Consider the following 26658-nt stretch of genomic DNA (forward strand, 5'->3'; position numbering starts at 1 on the left):
CCCTGGCTCTGGTCGGGGACATGTGGGAGGCAACCAGTTGATGTGTCCCTCTCACGTTGATGTTTCTCTCTCTCCCTCCCACTCTATCTGAAAATAAATAGAAAAATATCCTTGGGTGAGGATTAAACAACAACAACAACAACAACAACAACAACAAAAAACTACTTATTATCCATTTTCTCACCTTTCCTCAACTAAGAACTAACAAAGGAATTTCCTTCCTTCCTTCCTTTTCCAGGCAGTACTTTATATTGGCTTGTGAGTTACCTTTCTAGGGGGAGTGGTAATGAAGATGATTTATAATAGAACCGGAACTCTGGTTTACATGGGAGAGTTGGGACCATTTTGTTTCCTTACACTGCTCTTTAAAAAACAAACAAACAAACAAACAACTTTGTTTCATGTTCCTAATGATTAATGTAATATGTATTAATCATAGAAAGTTTTAGGAAAATAGGGAAAATTTTAAAGAAGAAAATAAACATAATATCCAATTCCCACAATGAAGAGATAACATGTTGACATATTTCCTGTGTGTGTGTGTGTGTGTGTGTGTGTGTGTCTGGTAATGTTTCTGTCTGGTTTTGGAAGCAGGGTCATGCTGGCCTAATAAGAATGAATTTGTGAGTAGTCTTTTCTCTTCAGTTGTCTGGTAGTTTGTGTGGAATTGCATTATTTCTTCCTTAAATAAATATTTGGTATAATTTACCAGGCAAGACTTCTGGGCCTGGCATTTTGGTTGGGGGGTGGGGGTGAAGTGGAGGGAAAGGTTACCTATTTCTTTGTTGAGTGAACTTTGATTGTTTTATCAAGGAATTTATCCCCTTCATCTAAATTGATGAATTTTTTTTTGACACAAATGTACTTCTACTATTTCTTTGTTATCCTTTTAATGTCTATAGAATATGAAATGATGTCATCTCTGTCGTTCCTGATGTTGATAACATGTGCCTTTCTTTTTTTTTTGGCTAAAAAACAAAGGTTATCAATTTTATTATCTAAAGGTTTAGCAACCTGACTGAAGGTGTATCATTTTAATTGCTCTCAAAGAAACAGCTTTTTTCCTTCTTGTTATTTTTTTTCTCCCTAATGCAGTACAGTCGCTAGCTACTGGAAATGGCTGTCGATAGCTACTGGAAACCAGCTAGGTGAGCTCTAGCTCAGGTACACAGGATGTAGTCTCCAAGCGCATAGTAATGACATAACAGCAGCAGAGCTGACAGATGTGTGGCTAGGAAACAAAAATATTCCTAACGGTCCCGGCTGTCGTCGTCGTCGTCGTCGTCGTCGTCGTCTTCTTCTTCGTCTTCTTCTTCTTCTTCTTCTTCTTCTTCTTCTTCTTCTTCTTCTTCTTCTTCTCCTCCTCCTCCTCCTCCTCCTCCTCCTCCTCCTCCTCCTCCTCCTCCTCCTCCTCTTCCTCCTTGAGTTTATTAATTTATTTTTGTTGCAGATGAAGAAACAGCTTTTGATATTATTGATTTTTCTCTATTTTTTTTGGTTTTCTATTTGATTGATTTCAACTCTGATATAAAGTTGTTGTTGTTTTTCCTTTTTTGTGTCTAATTTGGGCTTACTTTGTCTAAGGTAGATGCAGAATTTATTGATTTGAGATGTTTTTTTCTGATATAGATATTTTGTGTTATACATTTTCCCCAAATACTACTTTAGCATCTTTCCATACATTTTAATATTGCCATATTCTTTCACTACAGAATACATTCTGATTTCTTTTGACTCCTTTTTTAATCAGTGGATTGTTTAGAATTTGTTACTTTAAAATTATTTGTGGATTATTCCAGAGATATTTCTGTTGTCAATTTCTGATTTAATTCCATTGTGGTCAGTCAGATAACATACTTTTAAAAAACCTAATTAAATTCTTTTAAGTTTATGGAGATTTGTTTTCTAACTCAGAAATTTATCTATTTCAATAAATGTTTATTGTGAACTTAAAAAAAACTGTGTATTCTGCTATTGTAGGTTGGAGTAGCCTAGAAATGTCAATTAAATCAAGTTGGTTGATAGTGTTGTTCAACTCTTCTTTATTCTGATTGATTTTCTGTCTACTTATTCTATCAGTTTTTAAAGAGAGATAATCAATCTCTGACTCTAGTTGTCAGTTTGTCTATTTTTTCTTGCAGGACCATCTGTTTTGGCTTATGTATTTTAAAGCTTTTAAAAAAATTAGGTGCAAAAATGTTTAGAATTGTTATATCTTCCTGATGAGCTTAATCCTTAGTCATTATGAAATTACTTTCATTATGAAATTACTTTCTCTGTCGCTGAGTTATTCTTTGTTCTAAAAGTTTTTTTTAATCTGACATTAATGTAACTACTCCAGCTTTCTTTTGATTAGTGTTAGCATGATATCTCTTATTCTATTCTTCTATTTTTAACCTACTTCTATCTTCATATTTAAAGTGCATTTCTAGTTAGCACTACATAGTTGGATCTTACTTTTTAAAATCCAATCTGACAATCTCTGTCTTTTAATTGAGGATGTTTTGGCCATTTATATATAATGCACTTATTGATATGGTTAGATTTAAGTCTACAGTATTGCCATTTGCTTTCTATTTATTACATCTGTTCTGTATTCCTTTTTCCTTTTTATTGCCTTTTTTATTGTTGGAGTATTTTTTATTATTTCTTTTGATCTCCTTTCTTGGTTTATTGACTATAACCTTTTATTTTGTTTTTTTTGAGGTTGGTTTAGAATTTATAGTATGTACATTTACATGGCATGTTGCAGATCAAAAAATATTTATTGAATGAACAGATGAATGCCTTCGTGCCTAGGCCAAAGGGCATTGAGAGCCAGCGGCACCAAGATTGGCTCTCAGTCCTGGGCTGTCACAGTTCATTCTTTCCCCGCTTTTATGTTACCCTTTTACACCATATCATTATGGATATTAGCTTTAATCTTTCTGTCTTCATGTTAGTCTCTCAAGGTTAGGGGTCTGTGTCTTCCTCCCCTGCTCCATATCATTTTAACAAATAGATATTTCATCCTTAGGTGGTACTTTCTGCAGGCTTTTTTGAAAGTATATGGGTTGGATCCTTGGTATGCAAGAAGCTTGTGGCCTTGACTTATCATCGCCAAACCAAAAGTAACATCCTTATCAGGAAGAACAGAGATTTTTAAAGGTGCAATAGATAGGAAAAAAACTTCAAAGAAATGGTCTAAATTTAAGATTAGCTGATCTAAGCAAAACTACACATGGAAAGGAAATTCAGACCTAACAGATTTCCCCCATTCTTAGAATGTCATCAGCTACTTCAAAGCTCATAAATAAACAAATATATTTAATCACTATATATATATAATCACTGTGCTTCCTAATTAAAAAAGAAAAACTATGCTCTCTTTTTCTTTTCCAGCAAGTAACCGGCAGGAGCTTTGGTGATAAAGACTTTCGGACAGGGTTAGAAAATGGAATCCTTCTCTGCGAGTAAGTATAGCCTGTATCCCGTTTGTTTTTATTCAAGAAAAAATATTAATGCTATTCAGTTTGTAGGTAAAGCTTCCCATGTTTTGCTTTGAATTTAACCCGTTTGAATCTGAAATTCTGAAAAGATCCCTTGCTAAGCAGTGAATGTAAGTAGGCGAGGCAGCCAGTGTTCAGTAGTGTGGTGGGCACCATCATAATTCCAGATTAGATCAGGAAGGAGTACCTGGTGGCTGCTACTCAGCTCCACCCACTTTCACAATTTAAGAGTTTGGGCCCAGGTCACTGGAAGGATGTGGACTGAACTGTGGTAAAAGTAGCAGCTTTTCTCCCCTCTCCCTTCCCCACCCCAAACCAAAGCCGCATGTGCCAAGTGCAGAGAGTGCTTCTGTGTACTCGCAACAGCTTAAAGTGTACCAGGTAAGGTCCCTCACTGGGCCTGCTTCCCGGAACTAGCTTGAATATATTTCATTTGTGCTGTTGGCAAAATTCAAATATGAATAAGAGCTGCAGTGTGAGGTGTTATGTTTGAGCCTGGGCTTTGTCCTAGGGTGCTGCCGTGGTGACAGATGCAGGAGCCTCCTGTGAGTCCTTCTGGACACAGAATAAGCCGGAACCTTAATACTCACAGGTGGATAGACATCAACTTCAAATCAAGGTTTCAAATTTGAATTTATTTAAAAGGTTCTGTAATTTCGGTACTGGGTTTTGTTGCATTGAGGTGATCTCTGTAGACATACAATGCACAACTCATCATTCTGTTGGGTTTTGAAAACGGTGTCCATTCATATAACCTTCACCCTGATCAATCCCAGTCAATCCCAACCACCTGCAGAAAAGCATTGTTCTGATTTCTATCATCATCACATCTATTTTATCTCATCTTGAATTTTATGTAAATGGAATCACGTAGAATACGCTTTAATTTTGGAGACTTTGAGAATATTGTTGGGGACCCGGCCACTGATGTAGCTGAAAGAGCATGGGTTTTAGAGCCTAAAAACTAGATACTGGGGTGCTGGCTTCACCCCTTAAGGAAGTTAACCTCCTCTAGTCTCTTTTTTCCTCTTTAAAATGGTGATAAAAACGTTATACCTATTGCCTGTTTCATAGACAATGCTTGTGAATTCAGCAGGACCATGTGGCCAAGGTGCCCTGAAAATTACATTTGTGTACAAATAGTGGTCATCGCTCAGCACCTCGCAACACATTTCATGTCAGCATCTTCTTCTTCCTGCTCCCCACTGCCCTTCTTTCTTCAAAGAGAAATTTGCATCACCTGCTGGCTGTTTCCATGCCTGCCTTCCTATGGAGTCTTCTCATACTTACATCCCTCCCCAGATCTTTTCCTTTTTAAAAAAATCTAAGTCAGAGCTCATCTCATAGGCGAACACAATTGGTTTAGCATCCCACAGGAGACAAGCCCAGATAGACTTCTAACTCTTCCCTTGTATCCTAGCACCTGCTTCTCCAATGATCCCGGGCGTAGCCTCTCCTGGTGTTAATGACTAGCCAAAATCGGATCTAATTTATGTCCTTACTGCTCTCTTAATCTGTGAAGTGGGTCTTTAGTACCAATTTTATTTACTTAACATTTGCTCCAAGATTCTTGTAGGCATTCACCTCTCCACTCCTTCCCCATAAGTAATCCATCGGGAAGGGGGGTGGGGGGTATTGCCTGCCTGACTTTGGACTGAAGGCAAGCCTCTGGATCCACAGACACTGGCTCACACAGGATTGATTTCTTGCCTAGCTGAAGACAGTGAGTTGAGGGTGGATTCTCTCAAGTGTGCATTGGCACGATCCATTGGCCTTTTGCAAACACATTAATGAATGTTAGGGCTGTTGAGAGGTGGAGAGGTAGCGGTTAAGTCCAGGCCATGGTTAGGAAATAGTATAGTTAGACAACATGGAGGCACAGATTATAGCAGGAACCTCTTTAAAGAAATAAAGGGCTTAGACTGTGGACAGTCTGGGGCTGAAACAGAGGGAACTGGCCAACACAGGATGTGGACAAATGTTACTGTCTGGGCGGGCAGGATAAAATTCGAGATAAGTGAGTTATTGTCTAAGTTCTCTAAGCATGGAGGATTTTAAGGAGTCTGAGGACCAGGGTCAAGTCCAGCCGGCAGCCCTGGCACAGTTTGCCAAGGCGGAAGGAACTGCATTGGTAGCCAGAGGCAAGACTAGTATCATGATCCCAGCCAGAACCTTGGAGAGAAAGCTGGATCAGCAGCCAGAGAGACCAGATGAAAACAAATTTGTGAGTGCAGGACCCACGGAGCCATGGCAAACAAAAAGGTTGAGACAATGGGGGAAGATGTCCTCTCTCTTTTGGTCAGGGGCGGGGCATGGCTAGGTTTGGTTTGAGTATTCTGGGCTGTGTAGACTGGGATTAGCAGGTGTGTTTTCTGGGGCTTGTCTCCAGAGACCACTCTCACCAGGAGGGGGACTTGCTCTGTTCCAGGTGTGGGCTTGGTTGGTGGCGGGGGCCAAAAGGCAGGAAACGCAGCTTGGAGGGTCTTAGGAAAGTGAGGGCTCCCAGACAATGGATCCATGCAGGCTTTAAACACCTGTCTTTGGAGAGTAGCGTACACTTGAAACCTATATAGTTTTATTACCCAATATCACCCAAATAAATTCAATTAAAAAATTAAAAAAAAATAAAAAGAACGCTGAAGGTCGTACCACCCTCGAGAAGCAGAGCGTTTCATGGATGCTGCAAGCGAGGAGTTCTAGCTCATAGCCACCACTCACTGTAGCAACCGTTAGAAATACAGGACCCCAGCTGGAAACCGCGTGAGGGCACAGTGAATGCTCCCTTTGTTCAGCAGACTCTCGTCTCTTTATCTGAGTCGGATCAGCTCTAAATGTTGGTTGCAACTGTGGAAGGCCACCAGGCTCTTTGTTCACTAAACGTTTTCTAAGTTTTTTATGAGCCTGGAAAAAAAAATGCATCGTTCTCGTCGAACTAAAGGGCATCTTCGGGGGCTGGAGCCTGGTTTTCTTCTTCCCAGCCTGGCTCCTAGCTTACCTGTGGCCTGTGAGGACTGTTATCACACCTGGTTCACACAGGCAGCAGCTGAGGCGCGGAGAGTTACCCAGCCTGGCTAAGGTTTACGGATAAGAAAGACTTGAATGCCGAAGCCTGATTTCTGAGCTTTGCTGTGTCCTGTGTCTAGGGTTGGGATTTTAATGGGAGAGAAAAACAGGAGGTTGGGGAGTAGTGGTGGGATGGAATTGGTGCCAGAGAACCTAGAGAGCGAGGAGGAGGGCAGTGCGGAGGGTAAGCACGGGGTCTCGCTGGGTTGGTGGTCTTGGAGAAACGTTAGCATCGCCGGCCTGGTTGTCCTTCCTCAGGTGAGAAGACAGCCCAGTTAGAGTGAGGGCATGAAAGGGCAGGAGCTGCGGTCGGTGGAGGACATAGGTATCCATTTCCTCCGGTGGAACCACCAGACCTCGATGGAGACACATGGGAGTGGTGGACCTGTCCTAGAAATGCGGTGACAGGAGACAGAAAAGGCTGGCCCCTGCCGGCAGCAGAGAAGGCGGGAACTGACTAGCCTTCAGAGCACCCTGGAGCTCCTGCTTCGCTGGGAAGTGCCGTGCACACGGCTTCGCGTAGGCGCCCCGTGCGTACAGTACTCCGATGCTTCCATGTACGACTTACAGTAATAACAAGCATACAAGAGAGGGCACACGCCAGACAGAATTGGAGTGGATGTGTTTTTGCTACAGTCCTCGCTCTCTTCCTCCGTTGCTTTTGCCAAATGTGTGCAGTTGAAGTTTGGGAGGTTACTGCTCAAATTATGGGAGCCCTCCTCTGAGCATTTAAGGTCTGGGGTCACTGTGTGACAAAGCTGCATGACAGTGGTCATGCTGCTAGAAATACTAATTGAATACTGACTGTGTCCTTGAGGGCTTCAGCGTTCAAAAGGAAGACTGCAAAGAACCATTCCCTAAGGAAGCCCTTCCCTGGACCGAGTCCTGACAGTACTGCACCCAGATCAGACAGTTTTGAAATAATCCCAGAAGGAAAGTTCCTGACTTGTTTTCCAGACTATGACTTTGTTATTTAGCTAGAACTCTGTGGAATTCCATCTGAATCAGGTGTTGGCAAGTCATGACCCGTGGCCTGTTTTTGCACTGGCCTGCCTTCTTGCAAAAAATGGATTTTATATTTTTAAGGGTTGCAAATAAAATAAAATGAGAGTTTGTATGTGGATCATAGAATGTGTAATATTTACTATCTAGTCCTTTACAGAAAAAGTTTGTCAGCCCATAAGTACTATGGGATTAAATTTAGCTGTAAATTGTTTATCCTCATAAAGTTAAGTGATTGAATTTGGACAGTACAGAAATGCTATTTAGGTAAATCAAACAACCTTTTACAAAAGGTGTTCTCAGGAGTTTCTTCATAATTTCCCATATCCACCTCCTCCCCCATCCCGACTTTTTGTTTTGAAATTTTTTTTTTTTTTTATCCTCACCGGAGGACATTTTTCCATTTTTCGTTCAGATAGAGTGGGAGGGAGAGAGAGGGAGAGAGAGAGAAACATCGACGTGAAAGGGACACACCGAGTGGCTGCCACCCGCACAACCCAACCAGGGCCGGGGACAAACTGCAACCGGGGTATGTGCCCCTAGCGGGAACCGAACCTGGGTCTCTCCCTGACCTCAGGCCAACGCTCTAACCGCTGAGCCAAACCGGCCAGGGCTGTTTTGAAATTTTTAACCTTATAAAAACGTTGCAAGAATAATATAAGGATTACCCATATACCCTGCCACTAAATACAGTTATTACCATTATGCCATAATTGCTTTATATATGTGTTATGTGTGTGTGTGTGTGTGTATAAAACAAAAGCCAGTGCAAATCCTTTAATGAGACAGCATAGTGGAAAGTGAATGGATTTGGGAACCCTTAGGTTGAATCCTATGAAAATATGGTATTAGTAGACCAAATCAGTCAGAAAGTATGATTTCATGTAGTTCAACCTAGTGGACAATCCAGATCTTGGATTTGTCTCCTATGTGTCTGTAGGCAAGTTACCTAACCTTCCTCATCTATAAAAACACATATAATTGTACCTAACTCATAGGGGTGTTCTCAGGATCGAATGAACTGGTAATATGTATAAAACTCTCTGTTTAGTACCTGGAACATAGCAGACACTTAAATGTTAACTTCCCCCTTTGTCTATGCATTGGGGAAAGTCCTGCGCCGTCAGGTCCCTGAGAGACTCAGTGACGGAGCAGGAAAAAGCGCTCAGCGGCGTCTGGCTCTCGGTTGGCACTCTGGATCACTAGCTGCTCTCGTTATTATTGTTGGAAATGGGCCCAGAGTCAGTGATGAACACGACATAGTCAGTGGAACTCTGTGTCACTGTGCGCCCACCGCTCTCGCCCTAGGGCTGCCAGCAAACCAGAGGATGGACGAATTTGGGCTTTACTTTCTTGCTTCTCTCACCTAGCCTGTGAGCAGAAACTAGGCAGGAAAGTTTGGGTCCCTTGCAAACGTGATCATCTGTATGTAATGAGCTCTGGCTGGCAGAGCTGGAGGAAACAGTGACCGTGACCTCTGTGGTGATGTCATTTCCTCCTGCTGCCTCCAGTCTGTTCTGGTTTCTTTCTTGGAGACGCTGTTCCAGACCCTCCAGGCAGAGTTGGTGTGTTTCTCTCTGGCTTCTGGGCACCTCTGCTGCTGTCTTTTAACTTCACCTCGTCTGCTTCCTGTCCCAGAGCAAATCTTCCTGAAGACCGATCCTTCTGTTTCTCTCTGAATTTCCCTCACTGGACCCTGATGTAGCACATAACACATCTGTTACAAACACTTATTAAATAACTTGAGACCAGTAGTAAGATGTCTCCCGCAGCTACCTAATCATCAGTGACCTTAACTTTCTCCCAATCTTAGATGTCATCCTCAGTATTACCCTCTGTCTCTGTCCCCTCCCTCTCCTCCTCTTCTCTCTTCCCTTTCCTCTCCTCTGTCTCTCTCTCTGTCTCTCACACACACACAATTTTACATAAAGAATGGACCCATCCCTGCAGACCCGGAGGTCGAGGGCTGGAAGTGTCTGTTTCGTGTATGTATGAGATGCTCCATGACAGAGCCATCTCCGGAGTCACAGAGGTGAACTTGGGGCTTTGTTCTGCAGACACATTTTCATGGAGTGCAAAGTCTGAGTATGCTACTCTGCAAATAAATGACCAATAAAGAATGCCTCAGAGGACTCTTGTCTCAGTTCTTATGTTGCTGAAATGATTTTCTGAAGATAAGAAATCTGTTGGCAAACACTTGTTTACATCATCATTGATGAATGAGCTGCTTATTCTAAGAAGGAGGGTTTGTCTTGGATTCTTGTCCTGATTTCAGCATGAGATGTGGTGTGCCGCAGACATGCACAAGTCTCTAGGATAGGTTGGGAGTTGATGGTGCAGCTTTGCATGGAGACTGTGTCCTACAGGGTTTATTGGTTATCAGCCATGTTATTCTGCACAGCCCCAGATTAGGCACCGAGGGGCATGAAAAGGAAATACGAGGCCTGATCTCTGATCTTCAAGAGTTTTATAATGTGCTCAGGGATTGAACACACACACAAAGCAGTTGTTACAGTGTCAACCTGTGTATGAGGAAATGCAAAAGCGACCAAGATTTCATTGCCAATATTTGATACGTTAAAGGAGGGGAGATTTTAATACTTTGGGAGACAGTTATGTGGGAGATGTTCCAGCAAGTGAATTCGACATTAGATGAGAATAGCACGAGGGAAAGAGAAGAGCATGCTGCCCGGGAACACGGGCAGGAGGAAAGGTCGGGGGTAAGTGTGTTGTGTTTAGCAAACATACATAAGATCTGCTTGACAGTGGGGAGGGCTTCTCTTCCCTCCAACTAACCCTTTTAAAAGCCCACGGACAAGTGCGATACGTCACTGCAACGACTGCTGCACGTGGTAAACTCAGGAAACAGCAGTGCCCTGGTCAGATCTGGAATCTGAAGCCTTGCCCCGTACGGCTTGTGCACCTCGGGTTTCCTTGAAGAAGTGACATTAGGTGGAGACATGAATGAAGAGTAGACGTTACCCAGAGGAGGAGGAAAGGGAGATGGAAGAGGGGAAGAAGCATGTTTTAGACTGAAAAAACAGGTTTGAAATTTCCAAGACAGGAAAGGGTTCTGTGTATTGGAGGAATTGGGAGATCTGTTTGGTCAAAATATAAAAGACAGGGGAGACGATGGTATGAGATGAGGGTGAATAGAGAGGAGAAGTGAGCCAGGACAAGATTACTCGGGACCCTGTAAACTTTGAAGGATTTTTGGGTTTGATCTCCAGAGCAGTGGAAATGAGAAGAATTTTGAAGAACTGAACAGAACTTGGTAGGATACAAGGTATAGATAAATGAAAGGAAAGGCTAAAAACTCACACATAGTTTCAGTAGTTAATGACAAGCAAGATGGGACCCTCTACCACCCATCCTCCTTGTCGTTAACTATTGAAGCTATGCAAGATGAAAGGGGTCCTCTGTTGGGAGAGCGCAGGATTCCAGTTTGGGCAGGGTGGGTTTGGGGTACAGACAGCCCACCCAGCTGTCACCTGTGTTTCATGGCCCTGGGCGAGGTCAGCTTGAACAAGGACCGATCCCATCAGAACACAGAAAGAGCTGGCCTCCCTGGCAGAGGGAGGCACTGGAGACCTTGACGGGCATCTCTGGGCACTGCCAGTCAACTGATCATAATTCAACCTAATTGTTTAGGTCTGGCTCATGCTTAACACCAGGCAGTTGTTAAGAGGCCTTATCTAACATAAACTACACAGGCAATATTTTCCTTAACTACTGAAAAAGAAATGAGATGAGTCTGACCCAATGGTTTATAGTTTGTCATTCAAATGAGACTCTTTTGAGAGTGAAAGAGAGTATTAACCAGCTGAGATGCTGGAACAACAAATGCAATCTGGGACTGGCCTTGGACAACTGGGAGGTATGGTCACCACAGCTGTGGGCGACCCCTGGGGGGTGAGCAGCCTGGATCAGACCTTCCTACCCTGCTTGGCAGGTGATTAGATGGAGACCCAAGGTGGTCCATCCAGTGTGTCCAGAGCTGTTTGTTAAGAGCTCTCTCTCTAACCCAGATGCTCACTCAAATCTCAGCAGACTTGGGCCCTTCTGCCCTCACTGGTTTTGTCCTTAGCAGGCTACTAAGAATTTGATAGGCCTTCTATGTCGGATTCTCCCTTGTCTCTCTGCCAAATCACAATTGGCCTGCCTGACTTGGCCTGTCTCCAGCTCTTTGGCACTAAGACTCATTAAGCTTTTAAGTTCAAGTGAGGACATTTCAACCCACTCTTTTTTTTTTTTAGAGATCTCCAGTGAAAAGCTGCTTTTTGTTTGAAGATTGGCCTGGCTTAGGTGGGAACTTAGGCAAGAACTGGCTTTCCCCGCCAGCCTTCTGTTAGGAGAGAGGAAAACAGATGAAGAACATGGAAGGAGAATTGGTGGGACTTGGGAGGAGCAGAATGGGCTCCCAGTGTTGCCTGTTTTATTTTATCATTTTTAATCCTCACCAGATAAACAGCCCTGGGTTCCTGTTCAGTGGAAGGACTCTTAGCGCAGTGTGTGTGGGGTTACTGTTCCCATTCAGACTGCACTTTAGCATCAATTACAAGAGACTACACTGGCTCTTGTGTGTATTTGAGCATTGTGCATTTGAAACTTCTCAAGTTCATCGATCTGTGCATATATTTTATCTGTTTAAAAGTATGTAATTTTTGTTACAACTTATTTTCTCCTCACATCTAGTTTTACATGGCCTAGACCAAGTAGGGCAATTATAGAGTGTGTTTTGATGCTTCCAAAAAGTGTGTTTGAAATTTATGTTAGAATAATTATCATTCAGAAACTACTTCCCTCAAAATGGGCAATAAAACCACTTCCTTCAAAATAGGTGATTTCCTTCCCCATCAGTCTGTGCCTTAATAAATATTAAACCTCTGCTCATTTAAATCACAGGCTGAATTTTTCCCCACCCCTGAACAAATTTATTACACATCTATTAGAATGACCGATTGACTTTAAAAAAATATTTAACAAGTTTAAATATGGGCTGCTTGGGTGGTAGAGGAGAAACTGGCCCGTCCCGTTGCCTGCCTGTCAGGCGGGATTCGTACTTGCTTGCATTTGAGAGGGTTTGGTAGCTCCCTAATTGTATTTCCTTAATAATCCATTTTTTTTATTGTGTCTACTGGGCTGTCAGGCTGGGTGGGCTGGCTTCCCACAATGTAGTGCGCAGAATCCCTGCCTCAAGTGTTCCGTTGTCAATGTCTCCTTTGGTTACCCACAGGAGAGGACCTTTCTTAAATATCCCAACTCGGGCCTCGTTTTTAAATAATTTCTTTTTCAAGTCAACTGTGCAGAAGTAGAATTCCCTCTTTATATTCAGGGGAAGAAGAATGAGTGAATGAAAAGACAAATAGAAAGTTGAGACTTTATGGCTGAGTGATTAGCTCCGTGCCTGCCTGTCCCGAGGCCACTGCAAACTCAGCCACGAGACTGACATTCCCAAACATGGCTCGTGTTCCCGGTGCCTTCTCGCCAGACGGGACATGACTGGAGTCCCTTGGCCCTCACTGTCTGGGCGCAGTGTTCTGTTCGGCCGGTCCGAACCGCCCCTCTGCCCTGGCCACAGGGAAGGATTCTCGTTCCGAGGAGCCCCTTCGTGTTGACCACTTTGCGCCTTGGCCTGCATCGCACTCCAGCCATTTGGGTGCTCACTTCCTGCCCAGGTCCACCTGTCTACATCCTAGGTCTGTGCCTGGGCCTTTCTCCCACGGAGTCCCTGCACCTGCAGCCTGGATTCAGGGCTTCCTCCTCCTCTCAGTGCCGTGGCCGCCGCCGCACATCCCCGGGCGGAGGTGACAACCTTAGTTTCCCTCTCGTTTCTGATTATTCGAAAGTATTTTGGCTTTGTCGAGAGCGAGTCATTTGTCTCGCGCACGGCACCACTCCTGAAGCTGTGCTAACTTTCTGTTAGCGCGAGTCCTTTGACGCAGTGACAGTGACTCACGCTTCTCCAGGGAGGGTGGAAGAAGGAAGATTACTGCGGACGTAAATGTTTTGACATTATTAATATGTTTATGACATGTTTATTATAATCAATCAATGTGTATTTAGACAATGCTATATTAGCTCAAAATGGGTCATAGACCTAAAAGTGAGAGCTGAAACTGTACGTATTAGAATAAAATACAGGAGTATATTTCTGTGACCATGGATTAGACATGATTTTCTTTATATAACATCAAAAGTACACACAACAAAAGAAAAAAATAGATAAATAGAACTATATAAAAATTAAACACTTTTGTCCTGCAAATGATGCCATCTCCCAGCCCCTATAATGGGAGAAAATATGCTATTTGCAATCATAGATCTGAGAAGGAACTTATATCTACAATACCCTTATAACTCAATAATAAAAACAGAAACAATCCAATTAAAAATGGGAAAAGATATCTGAATAGATATTTCTTCAAAGAAGACATAGCAATGGCTAATCCACACAAGAAAAGACGCTCAACCTCATTATCTTTGGAGAAATGCGAATCAAAACCGCTGAGATACCACCTCACCCCCACTGGAATGGCTGTAATCAAGAAGGGAGACAGAATGTGGCGAGGATGTGGAAACACAGGAGCCTTCATACTTTGCTGGTGGGCATGGAAAGTAGTGTAACCATTTTGGTAAACAGTTTAGCAGTTCCTCAAAAGGTTAAACATTAAGTTACTGTATGACCCAGCAATTATACTTCTAGGTGCATATCCAAGAGAAATAACATATGTCCAAATGAAAATGTGTATACAAATATTCATGACAGCATTAGTTCATAATAGTCAAATGATGGAAACAACTCAACTGCCCATCAATTGATGAATGGAGAGATAAAATGAGGTATGTCGTTACAATAGAATATTATTTAGCCACAAAAAGGAATTAACTAGCAATATATGCTACAACATGTATGACCCAAAACCATTATGCTAAGTGAAAGAAATATGCAGTCACAAAAGACTGCATATTATGTGATCCCATTTATATGAAATGTCCAGAATAGGCAAATCTATAGAGACAGAAAGTAGATTTGGGTTGTTAATGGCTAGGGGTTGTGGGTTGTTAATGGCTAGGGATTGTGGAAGGGCGGGATGGGCAGTTAAAGCTAATGGACATGGGGTTTCTTTCAGGGCGAAAGATAACAAATTAGTTTGCAGCAATGGTTGCACAATCCTGTGAATGTGTAAAGAAAAGTCAGATCCTAGTTTCAGTGGGTGTACTCTATGTAAATCATATCTCAAGCTGTTAAAACACACACACACACACTCACACACTCACACACACACACGCACGCACGTGAACAATATTTGAAATTTTGCTTCAAGAAGTCTAATATGCCCTGTAGGAGACTCGCTCCAAATGCCATTTTGTGCATTTCTTGATGTGCTAGCATCACACTGTAATGTGCTGCCAGATGTGAAGGAAATAACCAAACTCAAAACTAAAAATCAAAGGCACACTCATTAAAATCAGGAAGCATAGCATGAGACAAAGAAGAGCCACAGAATGGAGAAATGAGACTTGATTGCTTAAATACTGCAGTTCTCTTTTAGTTACAGCTCCCTTTCTGGAACAGATGAAAAGGCCTTGCTTTGAGTCTCATTTGTTCCCTGTCGGAGCTTCTGGCCTCAAGAACGCTCCTGGGCCTCTGAACAGACGACATCGTGTGTTTCTGCTGCACACCTGGTGCGGAATGATGTGTGCTGCTGAAGGGGACGTGGCCACAGCGCCCCCTCCAGCCCCATTCTCTTTGTGCCCTGTGGTACATCAAAGTGAAGAACCCAGAGACTTCACTGCCTCTCTGGGGCCAACCAGCTCACAACTGTCCTTTAGGGAGGAACACAGTGACTCTGTTAATTTCCATCCCCCATCCCACAGACCAGCAGGAACTCAATGAAATGAGAGTAATTGGTGGGAAGGAACTGGAAACTGCCAGAGGATCCTTCCACAGTGTGGCTGCCTGAGCCCACCTTTAGTCTTAGTGCTGAGAAAATAGTTCAGATGTGATTCACAACCACAGCTGCAAAATTGTCGGTGAACCAGAAGTCCATTGCAATTTCAAAACTGATGTTTTCAGCTTCCCAATACATTTCAGTTGTTGGTTTCATTATTAATTAACTCACCAAACCCTACCAAGAACTGGCCCTTACCATAGAGCTGGGCTTACAGAGAGGACTAACCTTTTGTCTGGTGAGGAATTTGGGCAGTTTTGGTGATGCATGATAAACAGGGAGGCCAAAGAATGTTGGTAACTAGAAGTGGGAGATACACTCTCTACCTAGGAAATGGTTCAGAGAGAAGGTAATATTTAAGCTGGGTTTTGAAGGATGTGCAGGAGTTTGCGAGGCCACAAAGGGATGGGGAGGGGCTTATAGGAAAGGCAAGTCAGACAGAGGGAGCAGCAAGCATGTGAAAGTGCTCAGCAATTGAAGGGGCTTTGCATGCTCAAGGAAGGACTTTTGGCCAGAGCTTAGGATGAAATGGTCAGACTGCAGATGAAAGATGCTATAAGTTTGAGAAAGGTCAGTTTGAGAGAGACCTTGAATAGCATGTTAAAAATTTTAGCAGCATCCAGCGAACAAGAGGCAGCCAGCATGGTCTCTATATAGAAGAGCCATGGGATTAGGTTTACTTTTGAGGAAATGACATCTGTTGGCAGTGGAGACTTGATTTCTTTCTGCTGTGCACCAAACACAAATATTTGAATAAAATGTCATGCCAAGGAGAAGAAGAAATGCTTCTTACACGTCTTGCTAAGTCCATCCTTAATTTACAACCTTACTATGTATGTACTGTTTCGAAAGTTCTTTTCCAAGTCATTCACTTAGAACTTGGAAGTTATTTCCCCATAGGACTAACTAGTGCTCTTCACAAAGTCTTAGGTAATCCATACCACATCTGAGATCGAGTCGGTCCCACTGTGGAACCCAGTCCCCTGAGGGGTGTGGGCTTCGTTCAGCACCTGGCGTGGGGTGTTTGACAACAATATGTGAAATGAATAGGGAATCAGTCCAGAATTCTAACTAGCCACATTAGGAGTGGACCTTCCCTTCCAAGGACAGCAAAGGGCCTCTTAGCTCTTAGACTTTCCCTATTACCTTCGGGGGGTTGGGGGGGAGGTTGAGTTAGTAGGGAGCCAGGAGCCTTGGCCAGTGTTAAAGGAAAGCTCGGCTTTGACATGGAAGCTGGACTGGAGGCAGTGTGGGCACCTGCCACGTGGCTGAGATTGTCCTCGGGGCTTCTTACTGCCTCTGCTTTGTTGGCACCTCCCTTCCTTCCTCCCCATCCCTGTTTGGAGACCATGCCCACGTGGGCCTGCCCTCCAAGACGACTGTTGTCTCTCTCCCTCACTTCTGCCTGTCACTTCTCCCAACTCCCAGCCTAGGGTGAGCCGCAGACAGGACGCTTGGGAGGAGATGTGAGCAAATGTTGACACATCAGATTTCCACCTGTGGCAGCGCTGGGGTTGGAACCTCCTTGGAAGGGGAGAGATGATAATAGTGGCTGCTGTCTATGAAGTGTGTGCTCTGCACCGGGCCTGTGCCATGTGTATTGCATGCATATTTCATACTCTCATGGCATGACTTGTAGGTATTATTGTCCCCACTTTACAGAGGAGCACACTGGGGCTCATGGATGTTGACTACTTAAGTAATTGACCTAGTGAGTTGCTGAGTAGGATTTGAACCCAGGGCTTCTGTGACAGGTGGCTCTTACTACTATTGGAGTTTTATTGGTCCCAGTTCTGGAAACTTGTCTCTGAGCACTTCTTGCTCAAGGAGCATGGAGAGCAGGGGGCTGCTGCTTACCCGCCTCCAGTCTGGATAGAAGCTTTCAGAGCCACAACACAGCAATTCACTTTCCAAGGTATCTGTCCACCCTCCTGACAGGACACTCGGCAATACTGTGCTTTAGCTGTGCAAGAGAAATAGGAATTACAATAATTTTTCCATAATTACCACATAGCATGATGATGATTACACGTATCATTGCCTGTGTCAGAGTAAGTTTAGTCTCTGTTTTATTTGGTTACACTAAATGTTGTTCATGTATTGCCAGTTTCCACAGTTCATTGATCACATGTCATCTTGAACTTGTAGCTTATAGATGCGGGGAGGACCTTGAATGGAGGCACAGTGGGAAAGGCCGTTTGGGTGTGAAGGGGCTCAATTACCAGGTGGAGGCATTGGGAGGAGTCCTGTGGAAGTCCCTGGAAGAGGGAAGCAGCTTGGCCAAAGCCACGGGCAGGTGGACTAAGATGACAGAGACCGGTGGCTGGAGATTAGTTATTGAAATGCAAAGAGTGAAGCATCATGGGAACACCCTCTTCTCAAATACAGAAACCTCAGTTTCCTTATCTAGATGATTTTACTGAGTTTTAGGCTTCTTCCAATCCAAAAAGTCCTTAATTTCCAGACGACAAGAACGGTCTTGCAAAGATTGGCCTGTGAGACAGATTAGAAATTAATCAGAAGGACTCCAAGATATCAGATCATTGCCATCGGTTCCCTTCCATGCTTATAGATGGTTGCATTAGTGTCAGTATTTTTTGTATAAAGAACAGAAGTGATATGTAAGAAGGAAAATAAAAATGGGCCCATCTGTTTACAATGTCCCCGATTTTCACTCTTCTCCCTCCTGCTTCCTTCCCAGCAAGACGCAGGGGAAAGGCTGCGCCCAGGTGTCTATTCTGCATTTGGGAAAAGATCTCCTGGAGTGGTGTAATAATTAAGGCCACGCCGGGTGCTCTCGCTCCTGCTCTCAGTGGTTTAATTCGATGGACGTGGACTTCTCACTCTCTCGCCGCCCACCGCTGGCCGCAGGGAAGGGTGGGGATGACTCTGCCCCAGGCAGTAGCTCAGGAGCCCAGCTGACAGAGACTCCACCCGGACGCCTGGCTTCTGCGGTCTTTCCTGGTGCCAGTGGGGGAGGGGAGAGAGAATGGAGAATTGCTTGGGACAGATTTTAGGGGCAGGCCTGTGATGTATATTACTCTGCCCACACACCATCGGCCAGAACTCAGTTGTGATGTTACAGAAAATTGCAAAGAAGCCCGGGAAATGTAGCCTAGCTGTGTGCCTCAGGGGGAAAGGAGACAAGTCTGGTGAGCCGGCTCTGCCACAGGAGCTGTGCTGAATAACAACAGCACTGCTGAGCCCTAGAATTCAGAATTAGGCCCCCTTTCTTGGAATGTCAAGCCTACAGAGGCCTGCTACAGCCCTCACGGTCTCTTCTTGCAGTACGTTGAAGGCAAGCGGCTGAAACAGACCTTACACGTGCTGGACGATGTGTAGCACCCCTCAAACATTTGGTAGATATTAATGATGGCGATTTGCATTCCATCACTGTTTTGTTCCTACGAAACTCCCCTTTTGGTTGAGGTTTCGTTTTTCCCCCTTATTTTAGTCAATTTTTTCTTGACCCCAGAAGGTTTATTAATGTTCCTGCTTTTGCCAAGGCAACTCTAAAAAGAAGACTTTAAAAATGACATCTGTAACAGGTTTATGGTCAAGGTTAAATTGATCTCATGCTTCGGTTAAAAAATAGTTGTCACGTTAGATTAAATGAAAGCGTATATACCTTCGTCTGGGACACCTAGTCAAACCCAGAAAGTGATCAAGGAAACCACATAGAAAAACACTATTGAGCCAAATTAAAAGGGACACAAAGTAGGTAATTTTGTGATCATAGTGGCCTATTGCAGCTGTATAAACCAAGCTAAATGAGACGGTGATGTAATCTTTTGTTGCAAAGAATAAAGTGATTTCCCATGAGATTAAGCATGAATTCCCCAACCTTGTGTTCAAGGTCTAGATAGCATCTCTGCCCTCCCCCAAACTCTAGAATGATTATTAGACTTGAATTTCTGAATTGAATGACTTATAGAGTAAGATGAATTTTGCAAACCTTTAACAAGTTTACTTTAATGTTTATATTAGGGTCCAATAACAAATAAGCTGCGTATTGGTACGATGCTTGATGTCTGGATGGTCCCCTAACACGTCCTTTGTAGCCGCATTCTCAGTGGTGTGCCCCTTGAAAAGCTATTATATTGGCTGCTGGAAGAGTCTGTTTGAAACAGAACCACTCTGTCCCAGAGTAGGCATTTAAGATGGTTTTGTTTTTAATTGCAAATAGAAACGCTTTTCTTTAGTTTGTATTTTGCAGCCATTAAAGAATTATTGAGAAGCCACCGCACACAATGTGTTACAAAGAATTATCAAGTGCAGCCTGTGGTCTAATTAGAACATCAGCATCATTTCTGGATGTCTCAACAATTATTTCGTTAAGGAATCTGATCATTAATCTTTTAAGAACTGTATTCCGTAGAATGTGTTCAGAGCATGTCTTTAATTCACCTTCTCAAACACTCAAGATGGCTGTGCACTTAGGTGGTATGACAACGAGCCACATGTGTGCACAGTTCTGGTCTTTCTGTGGATTTTAAATCTATTAGTGAGCAGTTCCCATGAGGGAGAGACCTGGGGGGTCTTCCCTGTCTTCTCTTGTATTCCCCATACCCAACTTCGGGCCAGAACATTATGCAAGCTCAATAAATATTTGTTGAGCACACGAAGAAACATATGGGCTAGCCTTTCTTGAATAGGTCACAGTGTGTTTTAGATTTAGAATGTAAGAGTTTAGTAGACACCATTTAATTTGTATCGTATAAGAAACACATGTATATTTGCTTACCTTCAATGCCATTAACTTTTTTCATAATCAGAGATTATCCAAGATCATAACTTTTCTTCCTGTTTCTAGACATTTCTTGTAAGACATATATTAGGCAAGCTATACAGTTTACTGGCTTGATTCATTTATGTGAGATTCTTATCCAAAGGTGGCCAGAAACAGAAAATAAGTAAAACTTATTTTAGTCTTTGGCAGCTGGCCAATGGAAAAGTTGAAACTAAAATAACTTGCACTTACCTAGCAAAAAGGGACCTGCTTCGTATATTAAAGGAGTGTGAATATGCAAGTTTCCATTTACCGAATGCCAGCAACACATTGTCCTGTTCATTTCTCACCACAATCCTGGATGGAAGATGTGTTTTTTAAATCCCCATTTTATTAAGGGGAAAACTGGGGTCCTAATCAAGCCACTTCCTAGTACAGTAGCTCATAGTTAACACGTTGGATTTACCTGTTAAAACCTTGACCACTTACTCCAAATTCACTACACCTTTCTCTTCATTAAGCTGAGTATTATGAGTTATTTGTGATGCTTTATTTATCTATGCATTCTGACACCCATGATTTTTTTTTCTTCATTGATTTTAGAGAGAGAGGAAGGGAGAGGGAGAGAGAGACAAGTATCGATGGGAAAGAACATCAATTGGCCGCCTCCTGCATACCCTTCCCCCCCCCGCCACTGGGGTTGGGCCCACAACCTAGGCATGTGCCCTGACTGGGAATTGAACCAGCAATCTCTTAGTGCATGGGTCAACACTCAACCACTGAGCCACACCGGCCAGACTGATATGCATGATTTTTAATAGGCAAACATTTTCTACATGATGCCCTGCCCAGTTTGACTCAGCAGTTAGAGTGTCAGCCCATGGACCAGAGAGTCCCAGGTTTGGTTCCCGCTAAGGGCACGTACTCAGTTGCAGTTTGTCCTCGGCCCCAGTTGGGGTTGTGCAGGTGGCAACCAGTTGATGTGTCTCTCTCACATCGATGTTTCTCTGTCTCTCTTCCTCCCTCTCTCCGTCCTGTTCTATCTGAAGATAAATGCAAAGTGTCCTCAGATGAGGATTAAAAAATAATAATAATAAAATAAAAAATTTTCTACATGAATCTAGTTGTAAATTTATGTTTTATCTATTTGCATGAAGTGCTGATTTAAAATTACACATCAAAGTACCTCAATCTCTCTTTAAAATCTTCAGATGTACTTCTGAGTACATTGTATGTAGGAAATAATTAGGCACCAACCTGGTTCTGGATGTTGCTTACCCCTTGGCTCTCAGGCCATACGTCTCTGCCTTCTGCTGGCTCTGCTTGGCTGCCTTGGCCATCGAATACACCAAGCCATCCCTGCCTTCAGGCCTTTCTACGAACTGCTCAGTCCACCTGGAACGCTTGTCATCAACCTCTCCTCAGCCAGTACCTCTGTATCATCTCATCTTTTCTCAGATGTTACCTCCCAGAGCAGCCTCTGACCACCCACTTCACGTTCCTCGCGCATGACCTGATACTCCGCTCCTCCTCCCAGTGCTTACGCGATCGGAAATTGTCTTCTCTTTTATCTCCTTGTCTGTTTTCTGTGTCTCCCACTGCTCTGCCTGTTTGCCACGATGATAAGTTCCAAAGAGCAGGAGGACCTTTGCTTGTCTTGTTCCCTGCTGCCTTCCCTGGGCCCAAATTGTGTGCAGCACATAGCAGACACTTGATAAATCACTGCTGGATAAACACCAGAAAGTTGTTCATCCTCACTGGCTCTCACATTGATACTTTTTATTACTTTATTTTTGTTTGTAGTTGTGGGTATGTTTAATGCAAATGACATGTATTAGTACAAACATTTACTTTTTGTTGTGTAGAATTATGCCAGTCTCCCAGAAATGTCTTTAGTTGAGTACAAATATCATCTGTTAACAGACAGAGAGAGCAAACTACCTGTTCAGGCCTCCTGGTATAGGTTGTGGAGAGCACACACCGCAGGTGGGACGTTGGTGTGGGGTTCTGCTCAGTGGGGAGTGAATGCCTACTTTGTATTCTCTGAACTACCCCGTGATGTTGTAGATCAACTTGGATCTGATGTGTCTCATACTTAACCATCCCCCAGCAGCCAACCTGTTCCATTTTCTTTTCATTCCCGCCTAGTGTTGATTTTATCCCATTATATTTAGACAGTTTTTATTTCAACTTTTGGTTTTTGTTTGGTGTGTTGTGTGTGTGTGTGTGTTGATTTGTGTTTTGATTACATACTAACATTGGACTTTCTAAAGCACCAAGTTAGGGATGAAAACGACTGGCCTGAGGTGTGAAGACTGTCTCGGCATGCTACAGACTAGCTGGCATGTCTCTGGGGAAGGCTTCACGTCTGTCTGGGGCTTAGTCTTTTCTTCTACAAAAGTGGTGGCATGAATACAAGACCTTCCTTTACAGGAAAGGACAGGGAACAGTGCACCGCAGAAGGTTCATAAACATAAAATATCATCATTATCAATAAGTATTGATTAAAAATATTTATATTTTAATTTGCACAGGAAGGCAATAGTGGTTTTTAATAAAATTGCAGGTGAATAGCCTTGACTCTTACTCATAGCTGCATTAAACTTCATATTTTACTCCTAGTATATACAAAAAAATGCCCTCAGTTTAATGCAAAATACAAGATAAGCAGGTGTTTGGCATTTCTGCCATGTGAATTCAGTGTTCTCTTATTGTTGTGTACTGTAAACTGTGTACGAAACTGGGGCAATGTTTATATGGAAAAAATACACCTGTCTTGATCTTGAAAGTATTCCAAATATTTAAGAGCACTTTGGCTTTTTGTTTTTTAATCTGTAGTTAAAAAATTTGGCAGATAGCATAAATTTTTGTTGTTCTTTTCATTAAGGTCTAGCATTGGAGTTTTTTTTTTTTTCCACAATTTCATGTCGCAGGAAAGATATCTGCCATATAAGTATAATTTTACAAAGAATGAATATAATGAAGTATTTAAGACTGCTTGAAATAAAAACATGTTTAAAAGAGGACTTGGTGAAATCATCATACTAAAAATTTTAATGTAAGTCTTAGAAACTTAGAAAAGAATGCCTCTTTAAAAGGCAATTTTTTTTAGCTTTAATATGCATTTATTATTATTAATTAATTAATTTTTGTTACAGATGTTTCTCTTTTTCCCCCCACTGATCCCCCCTCCCCCTCCCTCCCTGCCCTGCCCCCAGCCCCGTTGTCCAAGTACATTGTTCATGCATACATGCACATAAGTTCTGTGGTTTATCTTTCCCCCATGACTTCCTCCCCTGGGGATTGTCAGTCTGTACCCCACTTCCACGTCTCTGGGACTACCCCATTTCTCAGACTGTTATGTTCATTATATTTCACAAATAAGTGAGATCATATGATACTTGTCTTTCTCTGACTGACTTGTTTCACTTAGGATAATACTTTCCAGGTCCCTCCATGTCGTCTCAAAGGATAAGAGATCTTTCTTTCTTACAGCTGCATAGTATTCCATTGTGTATATGTACCACTGCTTTTTTATCCATTCATCTACTGATGGACACTTGGGCTGTTTCCAGATCTTAGCTATTGTAAATAGTGCTGCTACAAACATGGGGGTACATATATTCTTTCTGATTGGTGTTTCAGGCTTCTTAGGGTATATTCCTAGAAGTGGGATCACTGGGTCAAATGGAAGTTCAATTTTTAATTTTTTGAGGTAACACCATATTGTTTTCCATAGTGGCTGCACCAGTCTGCATTCCCACCAGCAGTGTACTAGAGTCCCCTTTTCTCCACACCCTTAACAGCACTTGTTGTTTTAAAAGGCAATTTTTACCATAACCTTTTTTTGGGGTAGAGTGTTTGTTATTTTTCATACTTTGGTTGATTAACAGGAAGCTTGGGGATATCTGGTGGCAATGGTATTTTATTTTATTCGAAAAATCCAAAGTATTAGAGAAAGTGGTTGATCTCAAATGTGGTGAATTGAATTAGTATAAATGCACACACGTGTGGAGGAACATTTAGAGAGAATTTAGCATGCACCAAGCTGTATGCTTGCTTCTCACATGTTTTGACACAATGAAGCCACAGTGACACTCATGCAGTTGGTACCATTATATTTCTATGTTGCAACTGAGGAAACCGAAGTCCATGGGCTTTCCTGAAGTAACAACTCGAATGAATGACCAGCAGGGTTTTGGACTCGGTCGGGTGGACTCCAGCGCTCGCCCCTCCTGCCGGCTCCATCCATCTGTAGTCCACAGCTGCTCAAAAGGACAGGTCTGCATGTAGTGATAAGGCACAGTCTCCAAGGCAAATTATCCAACCCCCAAGACATATCGTCAGGAGAAAGACAAAGTGTGGGGCAGTGTGTGTTACATGCTACATGCTACATCTGTCTTAAAAACAAAAAGTATATGTATCTTTATACATTTTCTTTGGAAATTCCTTAAGGTTACCGTTTGGGGCCTTGTGGGACCAGGGTGACAACAAGACTTACATTTTACTAAATATCCTTTTGATTTTTTTTTTTAAGTTACCAGTCCTGTGCACAAGTACTATTTTAAAATCCATTTTTAAATGACATTGTTAAGAACTAGTGAGAAAAGTCATTTATCATTACAATTCTGTACATTTAAAAGCTGCTTTGAGGACATCATATCTGTCTATTTTAAGCCACGAGACGTGGGACAGAAACCCTGTGCACGAAAGCATGTTCACGCAGGAGACGGGTCCTGCCTGTGCTGCTCATCGGCTCTGGGGAAGTTACTCGTTCAGCATCATCAGACCTTCATTTTCTGGGGCCTCAATTTTCTAAACTGTAAAATGAGAAGAGTCAACATGCTGCCTTCCAACTTGTTAGAATAAGTTCTAATAATTCCAAAATAAGTTATAAAGAAGCACTGTTTTAAAAGATTGAATTTGTGGTGAAAACTGAGTGAGTTCAGGAAAAGATCTCCGTCTTGGCTCTTGGTGGACAGAAAGGCACGTGTCTACTCTGGTGTTACCTGTTGGCGGCCGCATGTTGGAATTGCAGTGAAAGTTACCGAGAACAAGCAAAACCCTTGATTCGAAAACAGAATATCCTATCTGTCATAATGACTGCGGGGACATTTCTTAATATATGAATGCAGAGTGGTATAAAAATCAAATATACGTTGCATTCAAGACTGACCATTAAACGATCTCAAAGAATCTTTTGCTCTTGATTTGTAGAAATCTATCAAGCATAGGTTCTTCATAATTGACGATAATTTCAGTTGCACGAATCATAGGCCTGCCTCGTTTTATTGCACTTTATTTTATTGCGCTTCACAGATGTTGAATTTTTTACAAATTGAAGGCAAGACCCTCCACCAGCAAAAGATTTTGATTCACTTTATTGCGGTGGTCTGGCACCAAATCCGCAATATCGCCAAGGTATGCCTGTATAATAGAGGTTGGCAAACTTTTTCTATAAAAGGCCAAATAGTACAATCGTATGCTTTGTGAACTATATGTTCTCTCTCGTAACTACTCAGCTCTGCACAAAAGCATCAGTAGACAACACATAAATGAACGGGCATGGCTGTTTTCCAGTAAAACTTTCTTACAAAAACAGGCACTAGGCCAAATTTGGCCCATGTGTTAGAGCTTGCTGACCCCTGGATTATTGTAAATTCCTGCCCCAAATTTCTCTTTACCCTGTATCCTGAGGTAAGTTACCAGATTGCCTCTCCTCTGATTCCCGAATGTGGGAATAAATGCGTTCCTCCTACAACCCCTTCCCTCTGTTATCCATTTATAAATACCCGGTTTGCAAATGCTGCATTCCATCAGGGCACCCTGATGCCCACCGATTTTAGTTTTACAGGTGGCCCGCCCTTCTTTCTTTTCGCTCTGAACTGATATTTTCTGAAGACAAGTAGTTGCAGTTTTTTTCTTTCTCACATTCCCCTTGTTGCATTACCATTTTTACGTGATTTTAACCTTTACCCTGAAAATGTTTTGCTCACATATCTTTTGTATCTTGGGAATTGTGGTCAGCCTTGTTTAAAATCTTCAGGACATGACTGGTTAACCTCTTGCTAACGTATTCTTCCCTTTCTGACGGGAAGCTCAACCACATTTAACAAGCGACTCCCCTCAAAGAGTAGGAGTGTCTGGAGGTAGAATTAGACTTGGCAAATTATTTGGGAAGATAGATGTTGGTCTCTGAACTTAGCGCATCCCTGGAGAGATCCCTGCCTTAGCCAGGAGAATTGGGAACAGCCTTGTCTATGTAGTAATACCTGACTCCAATCCTAGACAATTCCCTCCCAACCTCCATCCAGCTCCCATGTTTATCCTCTCCCTTGACGCATCGCTCAGCCTCTGTCCCTTCTTCCCTCCCAACATTCCCAAATTCCAGAACTTCACCTGCCACGGGCAAACTTGATGT

At 42.7% G+C, this 26658-nt stretch overlaps 1 protein-coding gene across 9 annotated transcripts in view; it reads left to right on the top strand.

The window, feature by feature from the left end:
- Nucleotides 1-3387: 3387 nt before the first annotated feature.
- LIMCH1 (LIM and calponin homology domains 1) overlaps nucleotides 3388-26658 on the top strand; it is a 201090-nt gene continuing 177819 nt past the window's right edge. For all 9 annotated transcript variants that reach the window (XM_036252741.1, XM_036252793.1, XM_036252732.1 and 6 more), the window contains exon 1: nucleotides 3388-3452. The gene's annotated coding sequence lies outside the window, so the exon portion shown is untranslated. The remainder of the gene's footprint in view (nucleotides 3453-26658) is intronic.

Source organism: Molossus molossus, unplaced genomic scaffold, assembly GCF_014108415.1.
Source record: "Molossus molossus isolate mMolMol1 unplaced genomic scaffold, mMolMol1.p scaffold_m16_p_1, whole genome shotgun sequence".
NCBI lineage: Eukaryota > Metazoa > Chordata > Mammalia > Chiroptera > Molossidae > Molossus > Molossus molossus.